The 13,874-nt window shown below is 38.4% G+C and overlaps 1 protein-coding gene across 3 annotated transcripts in view; it reads left to right on the top strand.

The window, feature by feature from the left end:
• The window catches only part of PARG (poly(ADP-ribose) glycohydrolase), a 67,277-nt gene that overhangs the window by 10,701 nt on the left and 42,702 nt on the right, over positions 1-13,874 (top strand). The gene's annotated exons all lie outside the window — the stretch shown is intronic.

Below are 13,874 nucleotides of genomic sequence, written 5' to 3'. Positions count from 1 at the left end.
CAAGGTGAGAAATGCTTTTTTTTGTTTATGGAAACCAAGTTTATTAATAGATTGTGTTAACATTTGCAGTGTAATGGTTTCTTGTAAAAAGTTGCTTTTTTCTTTATTTAAAGATCTTTAATGCTGTATTACAGTGGTGATTGTATAGACTGTTTTGATGGTCTGACAGTAAATTTCTGGTATATGCTGAGATGAAACATTGATAGTGTGAAGTCTTTGAATGGTTGCAGTGGTTTGTATGATTTCATATTACCTTCCTGGGAAAGAATGGAATAGAAAAATGTGTATTAAGTGGCAAATGCAACTTGAGGTATTTTTAATGTATGTCTTGACAGATGATCAGAAATTGAGCCAGTTAAAACAGTATGGGATGAGATGCAATAGAAAATGTTCTGTTTTTCTTCCAACTCAGAATTTGTGTGCACATGTGCTCTGTTTTTGGCGGGAGGGGTTCTGAACCTGCATTAAGATTCAGTGGAAACTAAATGTATTAGTTACATATGTGGTTAAAACAGGTATCTGCTCTGTTCATGTGATTAAGGACTGTTTTTTGCTGCCTCTTTCTATTGCTGATAGGGAAGTGTTTTACAGAGCAAGTTTGCAGCATAATGTTGCTGACAGAAGGAAATGCAGGTCGTGTCGTATGTGCTTGCTATGAGAGCTGTGTGTTTTGGCCCATCTTGCCAATGTAGTGTTCCCTCTTTGTCATTCAGACTGTCATGGTCAAGACCAGGGACTTTTGGCCTCTTTGTTCCTCTTGTACTACCTGAAATTGGCATGTTCAAGTGGCCTTCAGCTGTTCATTCTGGTGTTATCAAAGAACATATATTTAATTTACTAAAAAGTTGTGAAATATAACAAATGATTGATACAAAAATCTTCTCAGGACTATTTGCATCATATTGCTACAAATGGGTATGAGCTTGTCATGATGCTTTCGTAACACATACCTGGGAATTTGGAAATGTGGGTGATTAGATTAAGATCATCGGCCACGGAGAGTAAGTAGTATCAGCTCCCACCAGAGGAGAGGGGACCAATAGGGAAATCAGCTGTTGGGCATCACTTCTCTCATGTAGGGTGAAAAGGCAGCTTTTGGCACCTGGGAACAATGATGTACTTCTAAGGTTCCACATAAAAAGGGAGCAGAACTGTTTAAAGACATAAATTTTAGAGCAAGTTGAAGAGTATGCAGCTCTATATTAAATGAGGAATAGCGAAGCACTGTAGCACTGTAGTAGGTCCTTGTAAACCGTAGGAGCAAAATCATACTCTGGCTTTGTTTACTGAATATATTGAGTGTAGTGGAGGGGAAGCATCTTACACAAAAAGATGCTTTATCTTCTGTCATTAAGAAACGTGTGCACTCTTCAGGCTTTCTAAATCAGTAAGCCTGCTTATCTGAGAGCTTCTGAGTGAGGTGATGAGATTCCCTGTGGAAATGCCCTGAGTATACTAACTGTAGTTGAGTGTGCTTTTGGAAATTCTTGTATCATGGAGCTTATTATTAAGGGATTTCCATCGGCTTACATGTTTTCTTGTTTATCCTATGATTTTGAGGGAACAGGGAAAGCATTTCAGGTGATGCTTGCTCACTGCAAGTTGAGTGTTTTGCTTGAAAAATACTGGTTGAGTAACCAGGCGAAGGAGGAGCAGCTCAATGGAGAGTTTGAGAAATAGTCACAAACACATATGAAAAAAAAAAAAAAGAGATAAAACTTCTTAATTATTTATGAGCCTCAGGTGACTATTTGTATTCTTGGGCCCTCTACTTAACCAATAGTTCTGGCATCTGATTAAGAGGGGAACTGGGTCTACTAATCTAATGGTGTCTATATTAATGAATCATCTGGGCCATTGTGTTTAGATATGACTTACTGAACCCAGACCTATTAAATTACTAAAGCATCATTTGCTGTTACTTTTTCGGATTTTGGACACAGCTTACTTCATCTATTAATGTGTTAAATGTTTTCATATTAACGGGTTTATCTTACACTGTGTTTCATATTTTAGTTAGTTTCCTTCCGAGTGAAAGAGTCAAAGTAGTCTTCTTTCAAAGTTACTATTGTAAGATTCAAATCAATTTTCTTCTAGCAACATTAATTACCATTACTGTTATTTACTAGCAGCAAAATCTTAGACATTTTTTTAATTATTAAGTTAGGGTATCTTAAAGTTGGAAATAATTTAAATTGCCTCTACTGACGCAATAGCAAAGAATTGGTTTTGCTCGGTACGTTGAATTATTGTAATACCTATATGAAATTGTTTCTTTTCTTTAGGGAAGAAGGCAATTGATCCTTTCTGCTCATTTAGCTGAGAGATGCTTCTGATGCCAGTCTCGTGACTTAATAAAATTGGGGACAAGGGTCTAGACTGAGAACGCTGTTTGAATCCACTGGAATTGCATATTTGTTTTCAAATGCTTAAAATTACATGCAATTTTAGATCACTTTTGTGACAGCCTTTTAAGGTTTTGAAAGCTTTTCATTCTCCATCGCAGTGAAAAATGATCTGTTTCTCTGATGATGGTGGTACTTCCCTTGCCTTGGTGTTATTTTTGGCAAAGGAAGAAAATTCAGTGCTGGTGTGTTGGATACAGTGAAACCATGAGACCTGTGTTCCTATCTGTTCTGCTCCTTTCTAGAAAAGAATTTTGTGAAAGAACACTTGTAGCTCTTTATCATCCTTGAATGCACTATTGTGTGCAATAATCTATTTTGGAATAGATTATATAGATAGAGAACTTCTCAAAAACTGCTCCCTTGTCATGAAAAGTGTTATTGTTTTATCTTCTCAACCACATACCCTGATGAATGCAGATGGGCCTGTTCTGCAATGTGTTGTCAGAAGAGGGAGCACTCACACTAGTTTCAGAACTATTTTGGAAGCTCCTTCATGTTTGAAAGTAAAATTCCTGCTTGTGCAGTGCAATAAGTTTGGAGGCGTGGTGGTGGTGGTGCTTTTTGTTGTTGTTTCTTCTTAAAGTTCATAGAACTCATCAGTAACATATCTGAAGTTGTCAGTGGCTTATTTTCTTCAGACATCTGACAGCTTTGTTGTTTTCTACAGAATTTCCATGCTGTTGTATTGATTTGTTTTTGCGTTTGTCTGTCAATATTGGCAAACAGGCTTAAGATTTATTCAAGTTATTACTTACTGGTTGAGGGTTGTTAGTGCTGATGTTTTTAATCTTATTTGCATAATGTTTATAACTTGAAAGTCATCCTTCCATCTGTTTCCCTAGAAATTAACTAGAAGCCAGATAGGAAAATGTAAACAGCAAGCAGTGAAGGAATTGTGAGGAAACTGCTGTGGATTTGTCTGTCTTGAGGCCCACAACAACCTACTCTAAACGAGCATTATTTACAGGAATGGTGGTAGCACATGATGAATTGGCAACCTTTTAATCAACAGTGCTAGGTACTGTAGTAGGTTTTCTTGTTTGTTTTAGTTTGTTTGCTTGTTTGTTTTCCCTTGTAGATTGGCCCTTCTTCCAGGAACATCTGAATTCTTTTGCTCTTTCCTGAGCACGTGAAATAAAAAGTTGTCATTCAGGGCCTATTAATGCCTCAGACTAATCTCCAGCAGTAGCAGCTTTACGTAATGGGAAGAGAAGCAGCCTGTCATTTAAGGTGATCAAATGGTCTGTTAGTTTAAATTGGGCCTGCTTGTACTGGTTATTCTTTGTTTTTATCATATTGCTTTAAAGTCTAATAGCATAAGCAAAATTCTTATTAATACTGTTCATCAATTCTTACTCTTACAGCTTGCATTTTTTAAGCTCTTTCAGGAACAGAGAAAAGTTTTCATGTCTGAGAATATATCCTTAAATAAGTAGTGCATAAGATCCTTAAAAGGTGATTTAAAAAAAAATTGTTAATTCAGTTTGAAATGCTCTGTGTACAAGAGCCTAAGTCAGCAGGACTTATGTTGTGAAGCTTCTGTCATTGAAATCTGAGTTTTTCTGTGATGAACCAGTTTATGAACAACCTTGCAGCTTGTTTTTGTGCTTTGCAGTAGGGCTGAATCAAATCTGTGCATTTGTTCCCATCTGAAACTTGGGAGATTGAACAGCAACACTTCAAGTTAATAAAAATTACTGGAAAAATATGCAAGGAAGACAGCTAGTTTCAAAAAGCAACTTCTGTGAAGTTAAAGGCAGTGAATCAACAATGGGAGCTTTTATTGTCCACATGGTTTAATCTGGGAATCCTAAATTTCTTTCAGTGTCAGAAAACAAAGAAATGCATATGCTCTTATCCTTTTCTGTTTTTTCCTTGCAAATTATCTAAGTTACAGGCTTTTCTGACGTGCTTCAATGAAAGGAAAACGTTAGATGTGATTACCTGATTTTTTTTTTAAGCTACGCTTGCTGCTTTTCTTTTATATACAAAGAGCATGGAGCTCATTTTGTTTGTGGGACCCTTACCATTTAGGATTCCTTAAATGTTTGGGCAAAGAAGTTACTTGTGATATAGTGACCTTATACTATTCAGTGCTGAAAAGGATTAAATCCAGAACTTATGTGTGACGTTGAGACAAACTGTAGCCTTTGGTGATTACTCACACGATGGCAATTCCAAATTTTTTGACTCTGTTTTAGCTCTTATGAAGCATAGACTGAAGATTGTAGTTCAGCTAAATTTGTGTGGCATAAACAGTGATGGTCTTAGAGCTTCTGCGAGTCATCTGAAAAATGCATCATAATACATCTTCCAGGTGTTCATGTCTATAACTGGTTTGTCTGGACTTCTTATCTGGTGGAAAGTTTGTATCTGGGAGATGGAGAAACTACAGTGAGAGGAGGCAGGAATGAATTAAAGGTACGTAACAGCTTCCCGATGAGGAATGCCTAAATAGTTTAGGACTGTTTCATTTCTTTATTTTCTCTGGGAGAGAGATGAGGAATGAATATGACAGCGGTATCCCAAAAGAACAGAAGAGTGAAGAGGAAATGACTGTTCATTCTTCTAGTACAACAGTTAACGGACGCTACATGGATGTTCCAAGCAGATACAGTTTTCAAAAATTGACGAAAGGAATTACTTATTTAGATAATTCCTAAAAGGCTGTGGAGCTCCTTGTTAGGTAATGCTGAGGATGCTACATGTTCGCATTAGGTTTTGAAAAGATTTGCACAAATCCCTGATAGGGAGATCCTGTTGGCATCTGTGTTAGTTACTGTGATGATCTTTAGAAATACTTGGAATGCTGATTACTCCAAGCTAAGGCAGTGTTCTGAGGGAGCACTGCTGATGAGTTGCCTTGCTTGCTGTTAAACGTTGCTAGGTGTCTTTTCCTGGTCCCTATTAGATAAGGTTTGTGCTTATGGTGGACGTTTGTCCATTTTTATGTTCTTAGAACTTTGAGCTGAAGATAAGGGGGCAGAAGTGACTTTGTCATGTGGGTTGCATTGTGATGTAGCACCAATATGAGAAGTTACTGAAATGCATGAGAAGCTGTATGCTTCTTTCTTTTAGGACAAAGTGGCTAAGGTAATTGACACTTCATATAAACGTGAGTTGATGGTGCTTATGCCTTTAAAATCTGTTTTTCGAGGCATACTGCAGAACTTCAGCCCCTTCATGCCTGGTTGGTGTAAAGAGGAAAACTTGAATGGTGGATTATGCTTTCAGTATCTCTACAAAGATACTCTCTCATGCTCCACTCTGTAATGCTCAGTTTCCAGTGGCTGCATTTGGTTTTTGATGTATGAAAAAGCATATGCACGCTTGCAGTGACTGTATGGGTGTTATGTTGTCTTGCTGTCTTCTGAGAAAGCTGTTTGAAGCCAATCAATGGATTCTTGTCTTATTTGCCATTGATTCCTGTGTAATGCAGCATTTTGTGTAAGGAATCTTCTTTGTTCTGCAAACTCTTATTACAGAAGGTTGTTTTCTCTTACAAAAGAAGCTGTTTAACTTGTACATTAGGATTTATTCTGTGAAATTGAATGAAACATGTCAATGCTCTTTTAAAAAGGCCAGTTTCTTCTACTTAATTGTAGAGATAAACCTTTAGCATGAAGGAAAAGGAACAATGTAACGTGCTACTTTGTCTTGTGTGTAGTCTTTATAATCATTATCTCTTACAGAAACTTAAAACATAAATGTGTAGTATAAATATGCAAAAAAATTATACATGCAGCCTTTCCTGTTTTCTGTAAATATCATACATCTGTATTATAGATATTTTATTCTTCCAAAGACCGGTTTCCTTTTTTTTTTTTTTGAAAAGTTGAAGTTTCTTATTGTACTGCAAATTGTTTTATGTTTGCATAAATATTATCTAAATTTTGGCATTCATATGGATATGTGCATGTGCTTTAAGATACCACTTTTTTCCTTTTGTTGATGTTCTGTCTGGTTTCCAGAGTACAGGAGTCTGGTCTTAATGAGTGGTGCAGCATACAACGAGTCTTTATTTCTATTAGTCAGTGCTGTGTGCTTAGGAGTAATTCAAAGAAATGGGAAAAAAAACCATGGTAGTTTTCACTGGAAAACCTAGTGAGTTTGTTGTGCTGAACTGGCATAAAACTAGTAAAACCTGGGCCGGTACCTGCAGAATGTGTCTGCTGTGTTGGTTATGAAAGTACAATTTCTCCCTGGAATGTGTGTTGCTACGTAGTATACTCGTGCATTTGGCAGGGACACTTCCAGAAAACATGTCAGATGCAAGTAGTTGAGTTGAGGGAGCATATTAAGTGTTTGACGACAGTATTTGCACTTCTGACTTCTCTACCAGTGGTATGTCAGCTTTCTCTCCAACGTTTGCTCGTGTTTTGAGATCTCTGAGCTGAGAGGAGTGAATTTAAGAAATGTGCTCTCAAGTAAATGCTTCCTTTGCGAAACTGCAATTCCAAAGCGTTACAGCCTCAGAATAGCACAGTCTGTGGTCTTAGCCTTAATAGCCTTTATCAAATAACCTTAAACTTAATTTCTAAATTTTCTAAAGATTATTACAAGGACAATTTTGGAAACTGTACTTCCATTTTCTACCACTGTTTCCATATTTTCATCTAAAAAAGAGACTAGAAGTACGACGTATCTGAGGATGATTTGACTGTAGTGTAACCTAGTTGTATCGTGGTTGAGCTCTGCATTTTCATTCACTTCTTGTAACAGAATACGCTGCTTTTAGGAACACCCGCAACTGTTAAGTATGTGCATGTCTTGGAAGATTTTTGGTTCTAATAAGGCTTTACATCATTCGTCTCCTAGCAGGTCTTAGGAACTTTCCTGTATGTTTTGTTGTTTGAATGACTTGCTGGAAAAAAATAAAATAAACGATTGCTGTAATCAGTGGTATTGGCACAGAAAGAATTTTGAAGAACCAAGTTGTTCTGGTGAGTGGTTTTTTGATAAATCGTTTTTATAATTGTTTGGACAGTGCTAACAGAAGTGAGCATTGTACAGAGATGTCAACACGGCAAAGGTAGGCTTTTAAGCAAGAAATCAAATGTCCCAAGGCTGAAAATAGCCTATCTGTTGTTCTTTGCCGGATTTCGTTTTAGTCCAGATGTTTTCAAACAATTTTCATTACATCAGATTATCTTTTTCAAATCTAAACTGAAAGGTCTTTTGAATGTGGCATGAAGGGTTTCCTTTTCATAGCAACAGAAAGATATTTGTCCCTGTGTTGTACAAAATGCAAGCTTTTCTGGAGTGAGAGGGAAATAAGCATCTTGTACGCTTTGAAAAATGTTAGTAGCTCAGCACTGTCGAGATGAAGTAGCAATGTGTACTAAGTGACAGGCTTATTGTTAGCCAAAATAATATTGTTATTTTCTCTACTTCCCAGTAAAACAGTTGAGTATCTTTTAAGTGTTTTTTTGCAAGCACCATCACAGCGACTATTGCATAGTCTCAGAATTATCAGGGAAGGTATTTCTACGTATACCAGGTGTAGAGTTGTACTTATATTGTATCTGAAGTGCTTGTGGATATGTAAAGATACATTCTTAAGATCTTTTCAATAGTTTTTCGCTGTATTGAGAACATTTGTGTTGTTTAAAAAAAAAAAAACATCCAAACTAGTAAATATTAAGATCTGTCTTTTGATGATTGTTTCTCTTTTGTTTCTGTTTCAGGGCAGGGTGCTGATGAATAAATTAATTTGCTTCCATTAGGTTACATGTATTTCTTACCCTTCTATCCCGAATGAGTATAAGAAACTTCCTTTGGTTGCTCTGGTTTTCCTTAGCTGCTTTAAGCCTTTAGATTTGTAATGTCTGGAACATTTATAATTTAAAACAAAACAAAAAAGGTGGTCATCAACACTCATGAGAAACTCTCTGAAATAGCTGTGGTTAAATATGTGATGACTTTTGAGTGCTTCTACAGTATAGTTCTTAGCAGATGATTTCAAAGTCATAGTGGTAGTAAAAATTCCCCCCGCCCCCCATACTCAGGGGAGGTTAAAGATTGGAATGAACCTGGAAACAGATCTTTTCCGTCCTTACCTAGTGGCAGCTGGCTAAAAGATGGAGGTTTTCATTTCTGTAGAAACAAAACCATTGCCCTGTTTGGCAAGTTGTACTTCCCTAGAGAAACTTAGAAGCATTTGGAAAACTGTATTTGAGTCTTCAACTCGGGAATCTGCCCTTGCTTTGGAAGTGGTTGTGACTCTTCTGTTCACGATAGGGTTGCTTTTTAGGAATGTACTGGTGGAGTTTGCTTGGGGCCTATGGCAAATCAGGATTCAGGTTTCATTTGCTGGCAGTAAGACAGTGGCTGAGGTTAGATTTCCAGTATTGTGAAGTATAAAATGGATTTTAAAACCATTAGAAGGAGATGCAAAAATATTTTCTTTGTTTTCTTTCATAAATGACTGTATTTTATCTAGAATGCTGAAAAGCTTTAGGAGCAAAGCTGTGGTTGTTAGGGGTGATACACCTGAGAGAGCATTTCAGGACTGGATTGGCAGAAGACGTGAATGAGGCTTCAAGGAAAAAAATAAAAATGAATTAACCTCTGTCTTGTAAGCTGTCTTACTTTTTCCTTTTGAAGTGTCAGTTTGTGGTTTTGATAAATGTCAGAAGCATTCTTCCTCTCAAATAAGATTCTTCCTGCATAATCTGATTTTGTGTTGTTTTTTTCTCCTCCCTCCAAAGATTACTTTGTCTTTTCTCTGGTTTCTAATTGGACAAGTGCTCAAGAAATGAGATGGATTTGACAGCCAAATGTGTTTCCTACTGAATTAGTTTTGTAAGGGAACTAACTCTATGGAGCCAGATGTCAGTTTATTCTTTCCTGCAGCTATGGAAGTTCATTAATTTAATAAAATAGGATCTAAACAAAAACATCAGGGGGTTTGTGTCCCTCTCAGCCTCCTCCCGCTGACTTTGCTGTCAGGGTTCAAACTTGTTTATAGGTATAATCTTTTGCATTATGATAAATAGTCTGTTATACATACAAGTCAGCGGGCTGCAGCCTAGTGTCATAGTTCCAGATATGCCAGTAATTGAGGCGCATGTTTAAATGGAATTCATCTACTTGATCCTGAAGAAAACTCTTTCACATGGAGTATGACTTGGAAGCTTACTTCCCTCCAGGTGTATTAAGTTAATATTAGTTTTCAAAGTCGTTTGGGCTTCAGTTTTTGTTCTAAGTTTTCTTTCCAGCTGTTCCAAATAACCTGTTGAGTCAGTCTGTTTTCAGGATTCTCAAACATTTAAAAGCATGTCTAACAAAGGCTAGGGGAAGAGAGAGAGAGTGCACCTTGGCAGTCTGAGACTGTTTTACTCTTTGGTAAAAGACTCAAATGTAATAGATGACGACTTGATTGTTTTATTGACGTTGATGAGTTTTAGTCATTCATCTACTCAGCCAGGTTTGTGTTGCACAAACCATGAACTAAAAAGCATTTGACATCTATATGAGACAGGAGAACAAGCAAATAAGTACAGGCTGTTAGGGAATTAAGAGAAAAGGAGGACAACATTGCCCACTGCACCAAGGAGCGGTTGTGGGGTTACTTAAATATGCTGAAATTTTTATGTAAGCATCATCTCAAAGGGAAGTCTCAGCTTGAGTGGAGATGCTTCAAAATGTCTTGAAGATCTTTGGAATACACTTAACATTATTTCAGTTTCCCACTTTTTATGAAACATTATCATTATTGAAAAGTGGACAAGCTAATCTTGCAGAGCCGTGTGAGAGCACAACTGAGCTTTTATCTCAAAGTCAGCGACAAGGGACCTTTCCGAAGAGAGAGATGGTATACACTGAAAGGGAGGGGGAAAAAGCATCATTTAAAATGCTTACGAATAGAAAAAGACTGTTAATGCACTTAATTTCCTAAGGTCTCAGACGTGACTTCCCACTGTCTTTTTTTTTTTTTTTTTTCCCAGATCAGCATTTACCTTCTAAAATGTTCTGCTTTCCCTGTTATTCTCACAAAAATTACAAAGTTGATCAAACTTTCAGAAAGCCGTTCTGGGTTGTGTTAGGCTTCACAGCTCACATTCACACTAGGTTCCTTGCATGTGGCACTCGGCAAGCCTTTCTCTTGGCAGAAGTGTGAGTAGTATTCCTTTGTTCACATATCTTTTTAAATTCTTGTCTTTGAATTGCAGACCTGAAGGGATGTAGTGGTGTTATGTCTAGGTAGGTTATCCGTGTGACATGCTGCACTTCTGTTTGCAACAGAGTTTCTTAGCTTGGAAGCATTCATCATGTAGATCTTGATGTTGTGTAAAAATAGTTTATTTTATTTGAGACAAATTGAAAGTAGTGAATAAAATAAAGTATTCCTGAAATAAAAAGAATGAAATTACTGTTAATGCAGTATATAGAAATTACTTCATTAGTCTAATTCATTAGTTAGGAGACCATTGCCACCTGTAACTTTATGACTTCTAACATTAAAATAATTAGAAAAGCTGTTACTGGAAAGGCAGTTCAGTACAGTAGCTGATAGTACAAACAGGAACCGAAGCAAATCAATTCTAATGAAGCACAGACAGTGCAGTGGCAGCTGGGAAGGAAAAAAAAAAATCAGAAGGCTATAATCCCTTAGAATTAGAGAATAAGACAGGTCTCAATGAATGCCTCTTTTCCCCCTTCATCCTTAAGAAAGTGGTTCAGTTGGTCATTGTCCAGCCACGAAAGGATAATGTGAGGAAATAAAAACAAATTGAAATTATTAAGCCACTGCTGTCCTAGCACGTTGTCTTGCCCGTTAACCTGATTATTCTACCTTCCCATGTGATAGATGGATGTGTCCAAGCTTCTGTTCTGTATACATAGGTTGTTTGGTTTGATGAGCTGTCGGATTTAGATTTAAACTCTACCATTGCCATCAACCCATGCTACCTCAGATTCTTCTTACTTGAACTGTCAGGCATGCTCATTCATTATATTTTGGAGGACTAGTTTATAGTGGCAGGAGGCCATTACTTACAACAGTGTTTAGTCAAGCCTCTGCTGCACTATAAATGTTCATTTTGCAAAATTGCAATGCAAGTTTGGCCGAGAGCTCTCACCTCTGCTACTGCATGCTGAACCATTTGCATCTTATGATTTGGAGCCCTAAGTCATGTTCATTTAATCAATCACCCCAGTGCAAATACGGATGAAGTCACCAAGTGATTTCTTTGGAAAAAGACAATTTGTGTTTTCTGACTCTGATTCTGTGTAGCTTTTCCCTTGGAGATACACGCTACTTTTATCTCATGCCTGTTTTTTTTTTTTTTTTTGCATGATTGGAAGGCTATTAATAATTTATGATGCAAATAGTAGGCTTTCAAAATTGAAATTCAATCTTTCTCTTAATTTTTGCATAGTTGTAGCCTTTTAAAAGGTTGCACGTGTTTAAAAGCACATTGCTGAATCAATGCACATGTCCCTGCAGTAGGAGGTTTGCTTGTCATGGTTTTGTGATTTTCGCTTATGATGTGGAATACCAATAACCGAAAATCACAAAACCATGACATTCCACCCCTTATTCCATATCATTACATCATGTCAATATACATATGCAAGCAAACAATAATTAACATGCATTACACACACACACAGAAATGTATACTTCTATATACATAGACTTATTGACTGCACTCCCCCAGCATCAAATTCCCTTGTGGTACACATTGAACATCCCCATTCTTCTGCATCACCCGCCAAGTGGACCCAGGTCCCTGAGCAAAAACAGTGCCACGGAGAGGTTTGCCCTTTCCAGAAGCTGGAAAGACCCAAACCGCTTTTCCCAACATGCTCTTTACATGTACTACAGGGACCTTATCTCCCTCTACATTATGTAGAGAGCTGGATTGAGCAGGACCATCACGATTGATTGATCCTCTAGTATTGACCAACCAGGTGGCTTCTGCCAAATGCTTCTCCCAGTGCTTAAATGTTCCGCCACCCATTGCTTTCAACATGGTTTTTAACAATCCATTGTATCGTTCAATTTTACCAGAAGCTTGTGCATGATAGGTAAATCCACTCAATGCCATGATCTTTGCCCCAAGTAGTTACAAGAGAATTTTTGAAATGAGTCCCATTATCTGACTCAGTTCTTTCTGGAGTGCCATGTCGCCACAGGGCTTGCTTCTCGAGGCCTAATATGGTGTTTTGGGCAGTAGCATGGGGTACTGCATATGTTTCGAGCCACCCAGTGGTTGCCTCCACCATGGTGAGCACATAACGCTTACCATCGCGGCTTCGTGGCAAGGTGATATAATCAACCTGCCACGCCTCCCCATATTTATACTTTTGCCATCGCCCTTCCCCCCAGAGAGATTTCATCCTCTTTGCTTGTTTAATTGTGGCGCAAGTTTCACAGTCATGAATAACCTGTGCAATAGTGTCCATAGTTAAGTCCACCCCTTGGTCTCTAGCCCACTTGTATGTTGCATCTCTTCCTTGATGGCCCGAGGTCTCATGGGCCCAGCGAGCTAGAAATAACTCACTCTTGTGTTGCCAGTCCAAGTCCATTTGAGCCACCTTAACTTTGGAGGCTCGGTCTGCCTGTTGGGTATTTTGTTGTTCTTCAGTAGCCAGACTCTTGGGCACATGAGCATCTACATGACGCACCTTCACAACCATATTCTTAATTCGGGCAGCAATGTCTTTCCACAGTTCAGCAGCCCAAATAGGTTTACCCCTTTGTTGCCAGTTATTTTGTTCCCACTGCTGTAACCATCCCCATAAGGCATTTGCCACCATCCATGAGTCAATATAGAGATAAAGCACTAGCCACCTTTCCCGTTCAGCAACATCTAAGGCCAGCTGGACAGCCTTTACCTCTGCAAATTGGCTTGATTCCCCTTTTCCTTCTGTGGCCTCTACAACCTGTCGTGTAGGGCTCCACACCGCGGATTTCCATCTGCAATGCTTCCCTACAATACGACATGATCCATCTGTGAACAGGGCATAATTCTTTTCATTTTCTGGTAATTCACTGTATGGTGGGACCTCTTTGGCATGTGATACCTCCTCTGCTGGTGATGTTCCAAACTTTTTACCTTCAGGCCAGTCCATGATCACCTCTAAAATTCCTGGACGATTGAGGTTCCCCGTCCAAGCTCGTTGCGTAATCAACGCAACTCACTTACTCCAAGTGGCATCAGTAGCATGATGGGTGGAGGGAACCTTTCCCTTAAACATCCAGTTGAGCACTGGCAGTCGAGGTGCTAGGAGGAGCTGCGTTTCAGTTCCAATTACTTCAGAAGCAGCTCGAACCCCCTCATACACGGCTAAGATCTCCTTCTCAGTTGGAGTGTAGCGCTCCTCAGACCCCTTGTAGGCTCGACTCCAGAATCCCAGGGGTAGACCTCGGGTCTCTCCTGAGGCTCTTTGCCACAAACTCCAAGTGGGACCTTTCTCTCCAGCAGCAGTGTAGAGGATGTTCTTAACATCCTGTCC

This window comes from Numida meleagris, chromosome 5 (genome assembly GCF_002078875.1).
Source record: "Numida meleagris isolate 19003 breed g44 Domestic line chromosome 5, NumMel1.0, whole genome shotgun sequence".
Classification (NCBI taxonomy): Eukaryota; Metazoa; Chordata; class Aves; order Galliformes; family Numididae; genus Numida; species Numida meleagris.
The sequence above is the reverse complement of the archived record's forward strand: the minus strand, read 5'-3'. Positions and strand labels throughout refer to the sequence as shown.